At 40.2% G+C, this 15,921-nt stretch overlaps 1 protein-coding gene across 5 annotated transcripts in view; it reads left to right on the top strand.

The window, feature by feature from the left end:
• Positions 1-8,045: 8,045 nt before the first annotated feature.
• The window catches only part of sema6e (sema domain, transmembrane domain (TM), and cytoplasmic domain, (semaphorin) 6E), a 159,859-nt gene continuing 151,983 nt past the window's right edge, over positions 8,046-15,921 (top strand). For all 5 annotated transcript variants that reach the window (XM_035951315.2, XM_035951320.2, XM_035951319.2 and 2 more), the window contains exon 1: positions 8,046-8,248. The gene's annotated coding sequence lies outside the window, so the exon portion shown is untranslated. The remainder of the gene's footprint in view (positions 8,249-15,921) is intronic.

The raw sequence follows: 15,921 nt of genomic DNA, 5'->3' as shown, positions 1-15,921 counted from the left end.
ATTGAGAGACTGGCATGGCTTCAGATTTTTGCCAATTAATTTTATACCCAGAGTACATTGAGTATTCATCAATAACCTCTAGCAGAGTTGTAATAGAGTTAGCAGGGTCTTTACTTAAAACCAAAATGTCGTCTGCGTATAAAAACAATTTGTGTTCCCTTCCTCCCCCCAACACACCTCTGATTAGTGAATTTTCTCTAATTTGAATAGCCAAGGGCTCTAGAAAGATGGTAAATAAAAGAGGGCTTAAACTGCACCCTTGACGGGTCGATCTGGAAATATCGAAAAAATGGGAGAGTACCCCGTTAGTAAAAACAGCTGCCTGTGGCTTGGAATACAGAATCTTAATCCAGTGACAAAAATTGTCACCCAAACCAAACCTTTTCAGAGCAGTAAATAAAAAAGACCATTCTACCCTGTCGAACGCTTTTTGGGCATCTAAAGATATGGCTAACACAGGATCAACGTTGTTTTTGTTCAACCATAAGAGATGTAACAACCTTCTCATATTATCAGATGCAGATCTGCCCTTGATAAACCCAACTTGGTCTTTATGTATAATTTGTGGTAACCCAGTTTCTAATCTTGTTGCTAGTATTTTAGATAATATTTTACAGTCAACATTTATTAAACTTATTGGTCTATAATTGGCTGGGTCCGTTACGTCTTTGTCAGTCTTCGGGATAAGTGATATTATTGCCTGATTAAAACTTGGAGGAAGCAACCCATGTTCAAAAGCTTCATGAAATACTCTTGTTAAAAATGGGCAGAGTGTGTCTGTAAATCTCCTGTAAAATTCAGCCGGAAAGCCATCAATCCCCGGTGACTTTCCAGTTTTCATTGCATTAATTGCCTTCTTTACTTCTTCCTCTGTTAAGGGGGTTTCCAATTTGTCCTTTTCTTCTTGTGAAATCTTTGGTATTGTTATTTTATCAAAAAATTCATCTAGTTGTTTCGTGTTAGTCTTATTTTCAGATGTATAAAGGTTTTGGTAGAATGTTTTAAAAACTGTGTTAATATCAGATGACGATGTAACTAACTTATCATCTTTTTTAATTGCTGTAATAACATTTTGGCTATCTATTTTTTTAAGTTGTCTTGCTAATAGTTTCCCTGTTTTTTCACCATTTTCATAGAAATGTGTTTTAAGCCGGAAAAGTGCATACTCTGCTTTCTTGTTATATATGTCATGAAGATTATATTTAAGTTTACAGATTTCTTTAAATTTAGTTTCGTTGAATTTTTCAGCTAATTGTTTTTCAAAAATACATATTTTTTCCTCCAAAGTTTTAATCTTGTTCTTATTTTCTTTAATTTTCTTTGAGCAATAACCCAAACATTTTCCCCGGACAAATGCCTTGAGAGCATCCCACACTGTGGCTAATCTATCAGTAGACCCAACATTCACCTGTAAAAAATATTCTATATCTTTTTGTAGAGATAGCACAAATTGTTCATCCTGCAGTACACTTGTATTTAGTCTCCATCTACCTCTATTGACTCTCTCCGTTTGCAAGTTTATACGTAATTCTACAGGAGCATGATCGGTTAAGGCAATGACACCTATTTTACTGTTCACCACTAGATCAACACATGCATTGGAGATCAAAAAATAATCTATTCGGGAGTATGTTTTGTGTGAATGAGAATAAAATGTGTACTCCTTTTCCAAGGGATGAACAAGTCTCCAAATATCTTCCAGGCCAATATCTTCTCTTAGAGATTTCAAAGCCAATCCTGTTTTAGTTGTTAAGGTTGTATTGATGGTGCTTCTGTCTATATATTCATCTAACACATTGTTAAAGTCTCCACCTAGCAAGATATGTCCCTCTATGTTCCCCAACATCTCATTGATTTTGTAAATAAATTTAGGTTCATCTCTATTTGGGGCATAAACATTACACAATACTACTTTTACACCATTAATAAGTGCTTGGAGACACAAAAGTCGCCCATCTTCATCCTTAAATTGTTGCAGTAGAACAAAATGTAACTTTTTATGTATAAGTATCATAACACCACGACTTTTGCTTGAAACCGAATTATGAAAAATTTTGCCCACCCAATCTCTCTTTAATTTCACTGCTTCATTTTCATTTTCAAAGTGAGTTTCTTGAATGTAAGCAACGTCAGTGTCATGAGACTTAAGATAATTCAGTATTTTCTTACGTTTAATTGGTGTGCTGCAGCCATTTATGTTCCATGAAACTATATTTATTCCTGTGCTACCCATTACTCCACATTTAAACGCTCTGTACCTCCCTGTCTGAAATAATTAAACATACACCGACAGCTTAATATGAACCAAAATATAAACAAAATTAGTACCTCACATTGAACGCTCTCAAGAGAAAAAACAAAACAAAAAATAAATGGCGCTGTTCTAAAAAGGAACATGACAGCGCACATGCCCAATAGGCGAAGCTTCAAGTAGTCTCTGGTCCGTGCGGGTCCCGCAGACAGCGTCCTCGGCTCCTCCAGCTGCCCAGGCTGCACCCCAGTGATCCTGTCCCCGTCATTTGGAATTATTTCTGGACTCTCTCCTGTCCGCTACTTTTACATCCTCGTCAGGCCAGTTCACTCTCAATGTAGTCACGTACAAATCTCTGCGCTTCCTCCACATCATCGAAGCTCTTTCGCTGTCCTTTCCATGTAAATTTGAGTGTTGCGGGATGTGCCAGCGTGTGTTTCACCTGATGCTGCCAGAGCGTTTTCATCACTGGGAAGAATGGTTTCCTTTGCTTTGCGCGTTCTGCAGTCATATCCTCGTAAATCGACAGGCGGCAATCATTCCAGGTAAAACCTTTCTTTTGTTTAGCAACAGTCAGGACTTTATGACGTGCAGTGTAGCGGAGAAATCTTATCATTATGATGCGAGGTGGCTGGTCCGGTCTGGGGCGGGGTTGTAAACTTCTATGGCATCTCTCGATTTCAAACTCTGCTCCGGTTAGACCCAGGCCATCAGAAAGGATCTTCTGTACATAATCGCTCAAACCTCCGCCAGTCTCTGAGCCTTCTTTCAATCCAATAAGCCGTACATTCTTTCTGCGACTTCGATTTTCTTGATCTTCAACTCGAGCCCAGAGGTGCTTGAGCGTTTTAGCGTATGCGCTGTTGTCCTGAGCCATAGTAGTTACCTTGTCTTCGATATCCGAGATGCGGCCCTCGGCTTCGGCCATCCGGACCTGGGTCGCACTCAGAGTGTTCTTAAGTTCAGCCATATCAGACTTAATAAACGACACATCAGCTGCTACTCCAGTCATAATTGCTCCCATTTTTGTCATCTCCATGAATAAGGCGCTCATATCCGTGTTTGGAGTTTCTCCGGTGTCAGCAGTGTTAGCATTAGCAGTGTTAGCTGTAGGAGAGCTAGCAGTAGCATCCCCAATGTTCATCGTTTGCAAACGAGTCTGAACATTCTTTTTCTTCAAATTTGCAGTCATCCTCCACAAAAACGTCGAGAACCCTGCCTTGAAATTACGTTTGGAGAGAGTTTTAGTTGCCAAAAAATAGAATTAGGTTGACGGGGTTCAGAGCTCTCCTACGGCGCAGCCATTCCCTGATACCTCACCACGTGACTCTAAGTCATGCTACATTTGATTTGTGCACAGATTTCCTTGTTTTCTATATTCTATTGGTGGTTAGAATCATTTTAGCACCTCATAATTCTTTCCTTCTTCTTGGCTGGATTGCTCTGGCAGCGTTGCAGTGAAAGTGGAACACATATCAAACAAGATAAGCACCCAGAGAGCGCAGTACTTGTCAAGACTGCTCAGTTGTTGTATGATTTCCGACAGATAAGTCCCGATAAGTCCGCAGTGGTCGATTTATAGTTGCATCGCAATCATGTGATCGTCAGCAGGCAGCTGATATAGCGTTCACTTGTTGTCATAGTTACAGTGATGCTGTGCCACTATGTCGCAATGATACAGAAATCTTTAACAAATCTGTGGATCCAGACGATAAGCCGCATCACAGCCAAAATTGGTTCCTTGTGTCATTTCTGAGCTTGCCTGAAAATTTCATCCAAATCCATTATTCCGCTTTTTTTAGTAATGTTATGCACAGAAAAATAGATGAACAAACGCGCGCCAATCGCCACATAACTCCGCCGCGTTCCTTGACAGAGTAATATAACTGCATACCTTGACCTTTCTAACACTGCAAGTTGCCTGTCAGTGTGGATGAGCAAGAAACATGTTAAAATTACATGAAATTCAATCATAGCTACAGTACTGTGTCCAACTCCACACCCACTGCTCTTGTTTGTACTCAAGAACATGCCACTGCATAGATATTTTAATATCACAGTAGATACCTATTAAACGTGGTTTGTTTACCATACCTGCATGTCAGCTGCTACATGTGGCTGCTTCAGATACTTTGAAGGTATGCAGACTCCCACAATCATGGTTCTGATATTGCTAGATTCCCAGCAATCTCCACTATACAATTATCATCGTGGATGAATTGGAATTCATGGGATAAAGAGAAAAGCCCTAAATCAAATTAAAATTCATTGGTACACTTTCACTGAGTTTTTCAAGGTACTTGGCAGGGAGCTTGTTCCAAGCATCTTGGAGATCTTGGCACACTTGTTCTGTGTATTTAGGCCGTCTCAGTTCTGACTCTCCATGTAATCCCAGACTGACTTGATGAAGTTCAGATCAGGGCCCTGTGGATCCCCTGCAATCCTTTGTAGGACTACTTGTCACTGAAAATAGGTCTTGATTATTCTGGCTGAATGTTTGTGGATGTTGTCACTGCAGAATCAGTTTAGAACTGAGTAGACAATCAGATCACATAAGGGATAAAAATCTCAATAATATAAGGGCCTAAAATGCGTACATAGTTCTGCATATATCTCACCTGCATCTACAAATACACCTCATATCTGTTGGAGTAACTGAAGAAGAACTTAAGTAACAAAAATGTAGTTAGAATGTACCTCTGCTTTGCCATAGGAATTCCCATTTTCCCAAAAAGAGTCTCTAGTGTCCTTTTAATATTGTTTGTGCCTTGGCAAAAGTTCAGCTGGCTTACTGTATCAACTTCCTTGTTCCTATGCAAACAAGTGAGCACCAGTTTGAATGATGATGACAGCCCACAGCTCTTCTGCCCTTTTCTAACCAATTATTGTGTTCAAATTTCTCAGCACCTCTGTTGTTTTTGCTGGAAGTGTGGTTTTGTGAGATAAGACGGTAAGACGCAAGGAGTTCATACCCCTTTGTTTGCTGAAAGTCATAAAATGAAAGTGACCTGCTGTGTATTATAAAATGTCATCACAGAATAACTCCTGGATTCACAGAGGGAGCGATCACTGATCAGAAAATTGTTATTGTCTCTAAGAACAACCATGACTTTATTGTTGAAGAGAAATAGAGATTTCATGGAAATATTCTTATTTGGCTTCATGCCAAGCTTCAGATGACAAGATTGATGCCAATCTGAAGTCAGTACGGTAAGACTTGAAATAGACACACAACCCATATAAAAAGATAACTTGTCCCTTTTTATGCATCTGTTTTTGTATTGATGAATCTAACAAGACGTAAGCCATTAATTTCTGAGCTTTAGAAATGCTGCTACATGTGTGTCTTAACTCTGGATGAAGCCAGTTTTCAGTTTTTGGTTGCAATTTGGTGTACAGATGCAAGAGTGGTATTATTGTTTTTCATCCAACTCTTGACAAGACGAAAAGTATGCATCTATCCTGAAACACTGAACTATCCTCGCATCTCAGCAATCAGTTTGTCAAAGTACCATTTGGATGTTCAGTGCACATGTAATGATCTATACCTGAAATGCGCTGCAGCTCGAGGCTATGAAGATATTTGCATTGCGGTTTCAACCAATTCTCTGTTAGTCTGAAGAAAATGATACAGTTCTGAAAACTCAAAAGGAGAAAAGCTTGTCAACATTTCAAACCTCTTTAGCAGATTGTTGTGGTGAACTGAAGATGGCCAAAGATTTACCAAACCCATGCAAATCTTGCAAACCACTCTGCACTGTTGTCCTCTCCATCACCTCCAAAGTGCCTCACCACAACAGGCAGCATTGCACTGCCAAAGAAATGATCGAAGTCAGTGTGCTGGTGTTGAGTCACAGCTAACCCCAAACACATCCACTTTTTTTTGCTACATCTTGAGGCCAAGCAGGAATGTAATAAAAAAGCATGACTTGGAGTCCTGCTCATTAATATGACTACCAAAGTGGCAAACAGTATATGCATCATAACCAGTGCGGAAGCCACTTGAACTGTTGTCCTGTGTCTGACTCAGGAGCATTTTGACAAGAAAGACTGACTGAAATGGAAATGCAATAGATGATGGCTAGAAATGAAGTGAGTCCATGGTCATCTATTAGATTATCATCAAACGCAGACACAGTCAGACCGAATGCCTCAGCTCTGCCATCTCTGCACAGGTGTCTTATTAGTGTTTCTGGCACTGTACTGCACATCATCATCACCATCTGATTAACCGTTGTTGGTACACTGTGCCCCTGCCTTTCAAATTACATTCAGCTATTTTCTTTTGTAGGGCATTCAGAGTACATGCAAGTAGAATTTTTTGCTCTTCTTATAATGCAGCATTATGGAAACATGTTTCTTTTGAAGGACTCTGTGCACAATAAGGATATGTATTGCAAAAAATATGTATAGATTTGTTGTAGTGAACTGGATATTGTACAAACAAGAATAATTTAATTCCAAATCATTCAAAACTCAAACATTTGCAGCATGTCTTCACTGTAAATAGAATATATAACCTATATTTAATAGGTTTTTAAATATTGTCTATGACCAAATAATCATTCTGAAGAGAATGAGCACTACCAGAACTTGTAATGAATAGTTTTCCCTATTTTTGACAATTTATAGAAGATCAAAAAAAATTTTGACATTTCTTTTTTTGTTGAACACAAATGGACGAAAGTTTTATATTAAGCAGTCTCCATTATGGCTGAGCATTTCACGTGAAGCTACACTGATGTCTGCTGGGATTGCATAGAGAATAAACCTAAGGAGCAATTTGTGTCCAAGTGCTTCTGTATCACTATTTTTCTTGAGAATCTGTTTCCGGTTTGAACATGTATGGCTGACTTAGTACAATATTACAACTTGCTAGTGTAGAGTAGTTTTAAAGCGTTTGAGCAGAGTCATAGGTGAGCTGGTGTGATCAAGTGGGGAGGGGAGCAACTAGAGTTGCATTTAAGTCATATTCAGGCAAGATGAGATCATTTTCATGGGGGAAAAAGTATAAATATGTCAATCTGATGCAGAGTTGAGTTTTAGGTTTGTTATTTATTACCAGAGAGGGACATTAACTGATTAAAATGGTTCAAACTGTGCAAACACGTTTACTTTTTGTAAGTGAATGTATTTAATTTTATCTTATGATATACTTTACCATAAAGAGTAAACATGTCATATCAGAATTATGGAAAATAATTAGAGTAACTCACTTTTGCTAATGCGGTATAATAAAATATAATTTAGAAGAAAAACAATGCCTCCAATGTTGTTTCGCATTTGATAAATATAGCTCCCTCCACCATCATTCACTATTATTTATATTCACTCCATTATTTATCTCCGTTATTTATACTGTATATATGTAAATAGATTGTTTTTGCACTATCTTCAAGATTTCCTTGCACTGAAAAGGAGAAGCTCTGCAATCTCGTTATACATTGTATAATGACAATAAAGCATATTCTATTCTATTCTATTCTATTCTATTTTATCCTATTCTATTCTATTCACCAAGTCAAACTATGTGTGTGTGTTTAAATCCTCTGTCCTGCGCTCTGATTGGCTGGCTTGGTTCACAGGGTCCCTGATGTTGAGGCATTTAACATCTGGGAGAAAAGTGAGCCGTGCTGGGCGGAGCGTAACACAAAAACTCGAACCACTGGCCAATCGGAGGGAACTTTACTATAAGGTCCCTCTGTGATTGGACAAAACGCCTGTCACACTTAGCCTCGAGGGGCGTGGCCTGAGCGGCTGCCGAAGTGTTGTGATTTCAGTCGGACTGGCTCCAGTCCTGTCACAGTGGCGAGGGGCGCCTTCTCGCTACGCTGGCGCTCTGGGAATACTAACCGATCGGCGAAACAACCAACAAAAACTAACAACTCTTTCTGCTACTTGCTACTTTACTGCTTCTTCTCTGTGACAGTATCTCGTCAGAGAGACTACGACGTTTTGTTTTTTTTTTCACGGTGGAACTGCGAAGGAAACAATAAGGTAAGAAGCGGTTCGTTGGCTACTTGAAGACTTTAGCGATGCTGCTGCAGCTGTACCTACTTTTTTAATTAGGAGTCTGATGCTCGTAAGTTTGCGACAGCAGAGAGATTGTTTCAGCATGTGAGGAACGCTAATAACTTGAAAACAGCATTTTCGGCACGTTTTATTAGTCCGAACTGTTCCTTCACTCCTTCTAAGTTGAATTTGGGCTCCGGAGAAGCCGCTCGTTGTCTGTGTTTTTTCCCTGAGTCTCGGTCATTTTTGCACGGGGAGCGGGCAGCTTGTAACAGCCGTGGTTGCACTGATTTTTTTCTCCCAGTCTTCTGGATGTGTTTCATGAATCTACATTTTCTGTGCTTTATTCTATCAGTCCGGCAATACTCAGATCGTGTTTTCACTCTGTTGTTGCAGCAAGAGTCCGCATCAACTTGGAACGAATAAGCAACTGATAAATTGTGTGTTTCAGTGGCAGCTTGCCTGAGACACTAATTTAATTTGCACACCCCGGTATATTTTCTTACAGAAACAGACCAAACTTGTTTACACGGGACCTGTATGTGCAAGAAAAAGGCAGCACATAAAGAAGAATCTGCTCTGTTTTAATAGCAGATAACATAAATACATACATTTGAGCTTCTGGAACAGAAAACAGTAATTGCATGCCTGTTCTGTTTTATTAAAACAGCCCATTTCTCTCTTTCGCTTTGCATAGATTTTTCCTCCTAAATCATGCTTACTTCATCTGCAGTTTTGTCTAAATGCCAAACTCAGAGGGAAAACGATGAGCTCATTGTTCTAACAGGTTTCTGCTTTTGCACGCAGAGTTTCAGCAGCAGCAGCAGCCTGTGTTGGACTTCAGTGTTGCCTACGATGCACAAAGAGATTTGAAACCTGTGTTTTTCCTCTACTAAGATTCCTTGGAGCCGCTGGTGGTTATTTATGTTGAAATAGATGCTAAGAGCTGCTCTTGAGGCATTCTCTGCAGAAATGGGACTATGGTTTGTCTCAGCCTGTTGTGCATTAGCCCTCTCGTCTCCCTCAGTGGGTGTTCAGTTTCAGTTGAGGCTAAGAACATTTCAACAATAAATAAATCTCCCCCATCCACAAACAGAGACAGACTACACCAGTAGTTTTTCGATTTTGGCCTGTTGCAAGGTAATATTGTATATGCCTTCTCGCCTGACTCAGAGGCTGCCGGGTCTTGTTATTTTTCTCAGATCTTTCCCGAGCCTTGCAAAAGTTTCACAGGAGTTTTAAAAATTTATGTTCAGCTTAAAGGTTACATTGCCTCGATTGAACAGCAGAGGCAACATTTACTCATTCAGAATGAGCCTTTTGTTTTGGCTTTGGCTGCTCGGTTAGAAGCATCATGCACCCCCTAGTCCAATCGGTCAGATGTTTAAGTGGAGACAGTGTGGTCGGATCTTGTGATTTTCTTTGGTTTTTCCGTGTCCCTGTTCATCTCGGCCACTGCAGTGATATCACAGGATGGAGGGTGTTGCTAATGGCTTGTGGTTTCCAACCGCAGTTGTACAGTGACTGAGCACTCTTGCTGCACAGAGGACATTGCAATGTGGTTTCAGGTTATTTTATTTGACATGTAACTTGTGTGCTGACTAAGAGAGGTGCTGTTGCCTTTCAGCACTGGTGGGATGCACCTGCATAGCCAGTCTGATAATTAACCAGCAGGTCTTTCTGTGCTCTCACTCATACTGTGTATTAATGCATACCAATCTACATTCAACTCTCGTTTGTGGCGGTCACCCACGCTCACAATCGACTAACTCTTCTTTGTTTTTTCCTCCACCTTAACACATTACCATTAGGAAAGTCATATTCTGCTGACGAGTGACTTACAGTCATAAATGTGAGAGAGACCAAAGTACCAGCAGTGCATTTGTTTCCTCGTCACTGCTGAAAATTGCTTGCTCTTCGTCCAGCTCTCATTTTGAGGCGCTGATAGGTCTGTCGCTCAGTTAGCATGGTTAATGGTGCATTTAGCCCAGTGTGTAATTTTATTTCCGATTTCCATTTCGTCGCTTGCTTTTAGTTTGAAATGACAAGAGGCCCCAGTGGAGGGGCCCTGTGCGTGCAGATGGCATCTTCCTAATGGTCCTCAGGGTAATGATGGTTGAAATAGGCTCCTAACCAAGGGCTGAGGACTGTGGCCCTTGGGGGACATTCAGCAAGCCTATTTCCATTTTCATCATCAAGATAAAGTGCTCAATATCTGAACATAGCTATGTATAACGCTCATACACACACAGTTAGTCTGCAGTTTGAATTGGTCAGAAGAAAAAAGAGCTGAAATTCAGCGCGACAGATGAAGATGCTTCACATTAAATTCCCAGGCAAACTTGAAGTTGCGGAATTGTTGCAGTCATGCTCATTTCCCCCCATTTTGAGCTCAGTAGAACTTGAGAGCATTGGATAATATATTTTGGGCTATTGTTGTGACACCTCAACAGTGGTGATTTGTCTGAAGTGTCTCAGACTTCAAGTGCATGTGCAACTGCAGGTGTCTAAAGAATGGCTTGGTGTAGCGCCGTGCTTCAGGAAGCAACAGTTAATCTCCGCTCCTCATCCGCGACATATGGGACTTCGTTTGGCCCTGCACCTGAGAGAGGCACTGGTCTGTGGCACCTCATATTTCATTTTGATAATGGCTGGTTACCCCTGGCAACTCTGCAGCCAATGAAAGTCTTTCTTCTTGAAGGGCATGGTGGGAGGGAAAGAGAAGAGGTTGGATTATGAGGATGAGAGCTCCAAGGCTGCATCCCTCCACCTTGCCGCACCCCCACCCTTTCCTAGCTGGTTGCATTGTGTCCAGTGAAGGGTGTGGGACCCCTGGGGAGTGAATTATTACCTGTCAGGCCCACAGGCTCCCTGTCATCCATAATCCAGGGCTGACACAGCACAGGCCGGTCCAGGCTATTTGCTGAGACCACCGGGCCTTGGCCTCCAGGTCTGGCCCCGTTTGGCCACAGCCGGTAAGAAATCACATTAACATGTTGCATCAAGCATTACAAATGCACAGGTTAAGCGTAGCAGACAGACCTACCTTGTACCTTCTGCAGCATGGCAAGTAGGTCTTCCATCACTGTTCTGACGGGGCATAGCTTTTTTTTTTTGTCCAGTAGTTTTCAGCTGCTTTTCCAACTGAACTGAAACAGCTCCTTTACCGTGCTTAGAAGAAAAGTTTTTGCTCATCTTTTTGCTGATTCAGTGCACTGTATCTCCCAGGTATATTGGTCTGCATGATTTTTGAAGTTCATTTACAGAGTGCCTGTGACTCAGACATAATGTGTACTGCCAATTCATTTGCATCTGTTTCCTTATTATCGTTGCAGCATGCTGGAAGTAAAGGTGAATACAGACCTGACAACATTTTTGCCCACTGGTCCAATCATCAACTATTAGATTTGCATCCTTGGCAGGCTTGTAATTACTTTTGATTCCAAAAACAGGCGTGCAGTCGCATCACTCCTGTGGTCCTGGTGTGGTTAGTGCTAGACTGGAAATTATAGCCAAGCTGATGAGTGTGTAAATTTTGTGAGGAAAGCCTTTGGGTTCAGTGAGAGGATATAGGGAAGAAGAGGGAGAAGAAGAAAAAGATGGCGGGAGGCAGCAGACCACAAACTGGACAAGTGACAGGCCTTGGTTTGTCCACCGAGACTGACTGTCTTCCTGTGGTTTTGTTGAGCTGTTCTTCAGAAACATTAACCCATTGTCAAACATGAAGTTAGGCTATGCTTGCCAACCCGCCATGGCCACAAGCAGCGCTGCAGTAACACTGGATGACTCTGGTTTCGCTTCATGAAGCACAGTGGATAGAATCCAGCAATTAGGGGGTAAAATATAACCTGTAGCTCACAAAGTCAGCAATTTGATTCTGATTTATATTTTTAGGCAAGAGAGGGTCTTAAGTCCTGTGAAAGATTCTTTGTTGAGAATTAAAACCTCAGCTGTTTTTCAAGGATTTTATTCCTCTTTGTTTCGTCACTATGTAAAGTCATGCACTGAGGTTTCTGTATTTTGCGGTTTTGTTTTTAAGAAGGCTGCAGTCAAGGTAATAATACTTGCACAATGATGCTTTTTGTCTCCGTTACTCCTGTATGGGTTGCCCTTTAGATGAAGGACAGAATACCTATCTTTTATATAGTGTCATAGACACACACACTCTTTGATTTGTGTAACAAGGAGGTAGTACGTGCTATCCACAGGGCTGCTTAAAACCAGCATGCACGACAAAAACGATCTCTCTTGAAAGGGAAGGAAATGAATCATCCAAAAAAATGAATCCTTGTAAATCTTTTCTGCATATTTCATGTGAAGAAGTGGCTAATGCGACCTCATATGTGCATGGATTGTCATCGTTTTAGAGGATTATTAGCCGATGACTAAGCACAATGATCTTCCAAATGTTCCATTCACCTGCATCATCCACAATCCCCAGAATCCTGTTTTATTTTAAAAACCATTACACTCTGTAGCATAACTACCCAAAGATAAAGATAATACAGACATCTCTGCAGACTATCCCTTACCATTATGGAAAGCACGGAAACTCAACCTTACCTCTAATTCCAGTTCGATTATTCTGGATTCTGTATTTAGCGGTAGGAAGCAACTGAAATAAGGAAACAAGTGTCTCTGTAAATAGCCTCTGGCCATACATACCAGCTATTGATTGTTGAACTCTTAGTTGGGTGGGGTGGGGGATGACAAAAGTGCATTGGTTTCTTGCTCCAAATGATGTCTTAATCACTTCATAATGTGGGCAGACCTCCTGCATCATTGATTGGCCAGTCAGGCTGAACATGGAGCAAATTGCCCCCTGACTTCCCAGTCTCCTGTCTGAGCTGCTGGTAGTGGAGAAATTAGACACTGCTGTGAAACCCAACATTTTCAAAACTGAATATTCATTTTGTTAAGAAAAGACTGTAGAGATGTACACTGCTTATAAAAGCTGCCCATATCTGGAAGGGCTCTGTATTAACCCTCCAAATCCCAAGCAGTTTCTGGGAGTTTTTTGCTGTGGGCTCATTTTTCACTGCAGTGTAACGTTCTGCACCTTTATGGAAATGCAACAACTCAACAATGATTTTGAGCAGTGTAACAAAGTTATAATGCTATTATTATTATTATTTTAAAACCGTTACATTTACTTGATTTATTTTACAAAAATGGAAAATAACTGGAATTAATATGTGCAGCATTCTTCCAATATTTTCCTGCTTACATTTTTAAAATGATCCAAATCTAAGTCAGACAGGTAAGGACTTAAATGTGGTAAAAATGGCAGCTGGGGTGTGATGCAGATGGTGAAGATCTGTAACTGAAAAATAATGCTGTGTAGGATGTACAGGAAGACTGAAGAGACAAACACAGAGAAAGCACAAGCAATTTATTCCATCACTTGAAACACAGCTGTGGTATAGGTTACAACATGAGTGGCTTGCGGCGATGGAAACTATAGGCAGAAATTGCACACTTTAGAAGGATGTATATTCATATGCAGCAGGCTGTTACAAAAGCTTTGCTAATACCACTACATACCTGAAAACCTCCAACAGATGGAGTGCAACAATGGAGCCATATCTATCTTACTCAAATCAAGTTTTGTGTTTTAATGGTTGCAAGAGATGTAAAGCAGATTTTTCTGATTTTTATTTACATAATGTGTGAAATAAATGTGAGCCAATATCTTTGTTTATTGCTTAGTACAAAAAAAAATGTAGCATTCCTGGTTGTACAGGAGCATTTTATTAGTGACATTTAGGGTTTAAATAATTCTAGATAATTGTTAAATTTATTTGATTTATTGTAATATTTTTTAACTATTTGGGGGAACCCTTAACTAGATGGGACAGCATTGAGATAGACAGAAAACAATAAATTAATGATGTGCATTTTATTGGTTGGAATTAACCTGTGGTATCAGGATTTGCTTTATTTGGATACATGTCTTTGTGCTAATTTGCTTTTGCTTTTTGCTTTTTGCTCTAATGTACAGTAAGAAGTAAAATCAGATCAAAAAAGACAGATCCCTTGCTACTTCATGTATGTATTAGAGAGAGCTGGATTCCAGATTACATGGTAGCTCATCACTTCATTTGAATGAAAGTTACTCAGTCTAGATCAGGGCGATATCGCTGAAAGATTTATCATGATGAAATGTTTCATTTTGGTCAACACTGATTATAACTTATGACTTACAATGACCTTTTTTATATTTTAATAAAAGGATGTGGAAAGGGGTTTATCAAAGCTATTAAAGTACACGTGATAAAAATTAATGAACGCAATTTTATTATGCATACATAAATACAAATAATTAAGGACAAAGGAATGATTTTACCTTGATACACTGTAAGTAAAGACTGATTGTAAAACCCAGAGGTTCGTTAAAGTTCAGAGTGACTGGCCAGGTTTGAGTATCACCAGACGGGAACCCCGGACCACACCGGCCGCATAAACCTTGGCATCAAGTCGGTGAGCCCTCGGAGCAGATTGCCAGGAGTGTGTTACTTTGGTGGAGGTGGTGGGAGACACAGGGTCGTGGATGATTTTAGATCTCAAAGCCTGTCTTGCAACCACTGGCTGCAGCCTTCATGGGGGAGGTCTGCAAGCACAGACAGGTAATGAGAGGCCTAGGCAGCCATGGACTAGCAGGCCTTGGAAGACTTTCATAAAAGCCATGAAGAGAGTGATGGATAGAGATGGGGCTCCAATATCAAGGGATATGATAGGCTGTTGTGAGCAAGGATGATACTTTCATGGTGGTTTGCATCTGATACATTTGCTATTATTTATCACTATTGTATCATCGTCTAGGCCTTGCTCAGTGTCGCACATAGCGTGCGTACGTACATTACTGTCTTTGTTAGCTCAGGAAAGTCTTGCTGACCGGCACACACAAATAAGATGAAATAAAATAATTATACGGCTCCTCTGGACTTTTAAATGTTATTGAAAAGAATAGATCAAATTCTGATAACAAAAAGAGTAAATATGTGGAGCATGACCAATCACTCATTTTTACTTATTGTATATGAGGAAAAATGCTATGTTTGGGCTAGTGCACAACATGTGAATGCAGAAATTGTAGCAGTGTGAGTTGGCTGCCATGTCAAAATTGAGATTTCTACCAGAGAAAAAGAGGAAGAAGGAGCCATGATTTCATTGTGCATTGTTTCCTTGATGAATGAAGGAAAAATATATACTACACATCTGGATACAATTTATTTCTAAGGTGCATCAGTGGAATTTTGATTTCAAATTTCTTTGATTTTGAATAATAGCCACTGCATGTTGAATTACTACATTGTGGGCAGTGCTACAAGTCTGGATTTACTTTGGCATCAGTCTAGATTTTTTTGCATCTGTCATGCTCCTTTATTTTTTAAATAGTTGGTAAATTGCCTTTACAAAAAAATACAGTACCGTTTTACAATGTATACTGGTAACACCTTTCATCTATATTGCCTCTGCTGGAACATGTTTTTTCCTCATTTCCATCCTCATTGCTGAGTGCTTGTTGCTGTGGTTTTTTCCAGAGATTGGCTCTCAATCAAGCAGTGTGGGCGGCACCGTAACGTCCTTTTCCTTGGATTTTCAATTTGTGAAGTTTTTGTTTCTGTTAGTGGAGTTATTTTCTTTGCCTGTTCAGC

Source organism: Amphiprion ocellaris, chromosome 9 (assembly GCF_022539595.1).
Source record: "Amphiprion ocellaris isolate individual 3 ecotype Okinawa chromosome 9, ASM2253959v1, whole genome shotgun sequence".
Lineage (NCBI taxonomy): Eukaryota > Metazoa > Chordata > Actinopteri > Pomacentridae > Amphiprion > Amphiprion ocellaris.
Note: the sequence above shows the minus strand (reverse complement) of the source record. Positions and strands in the feature narration are given on the sequence as shown.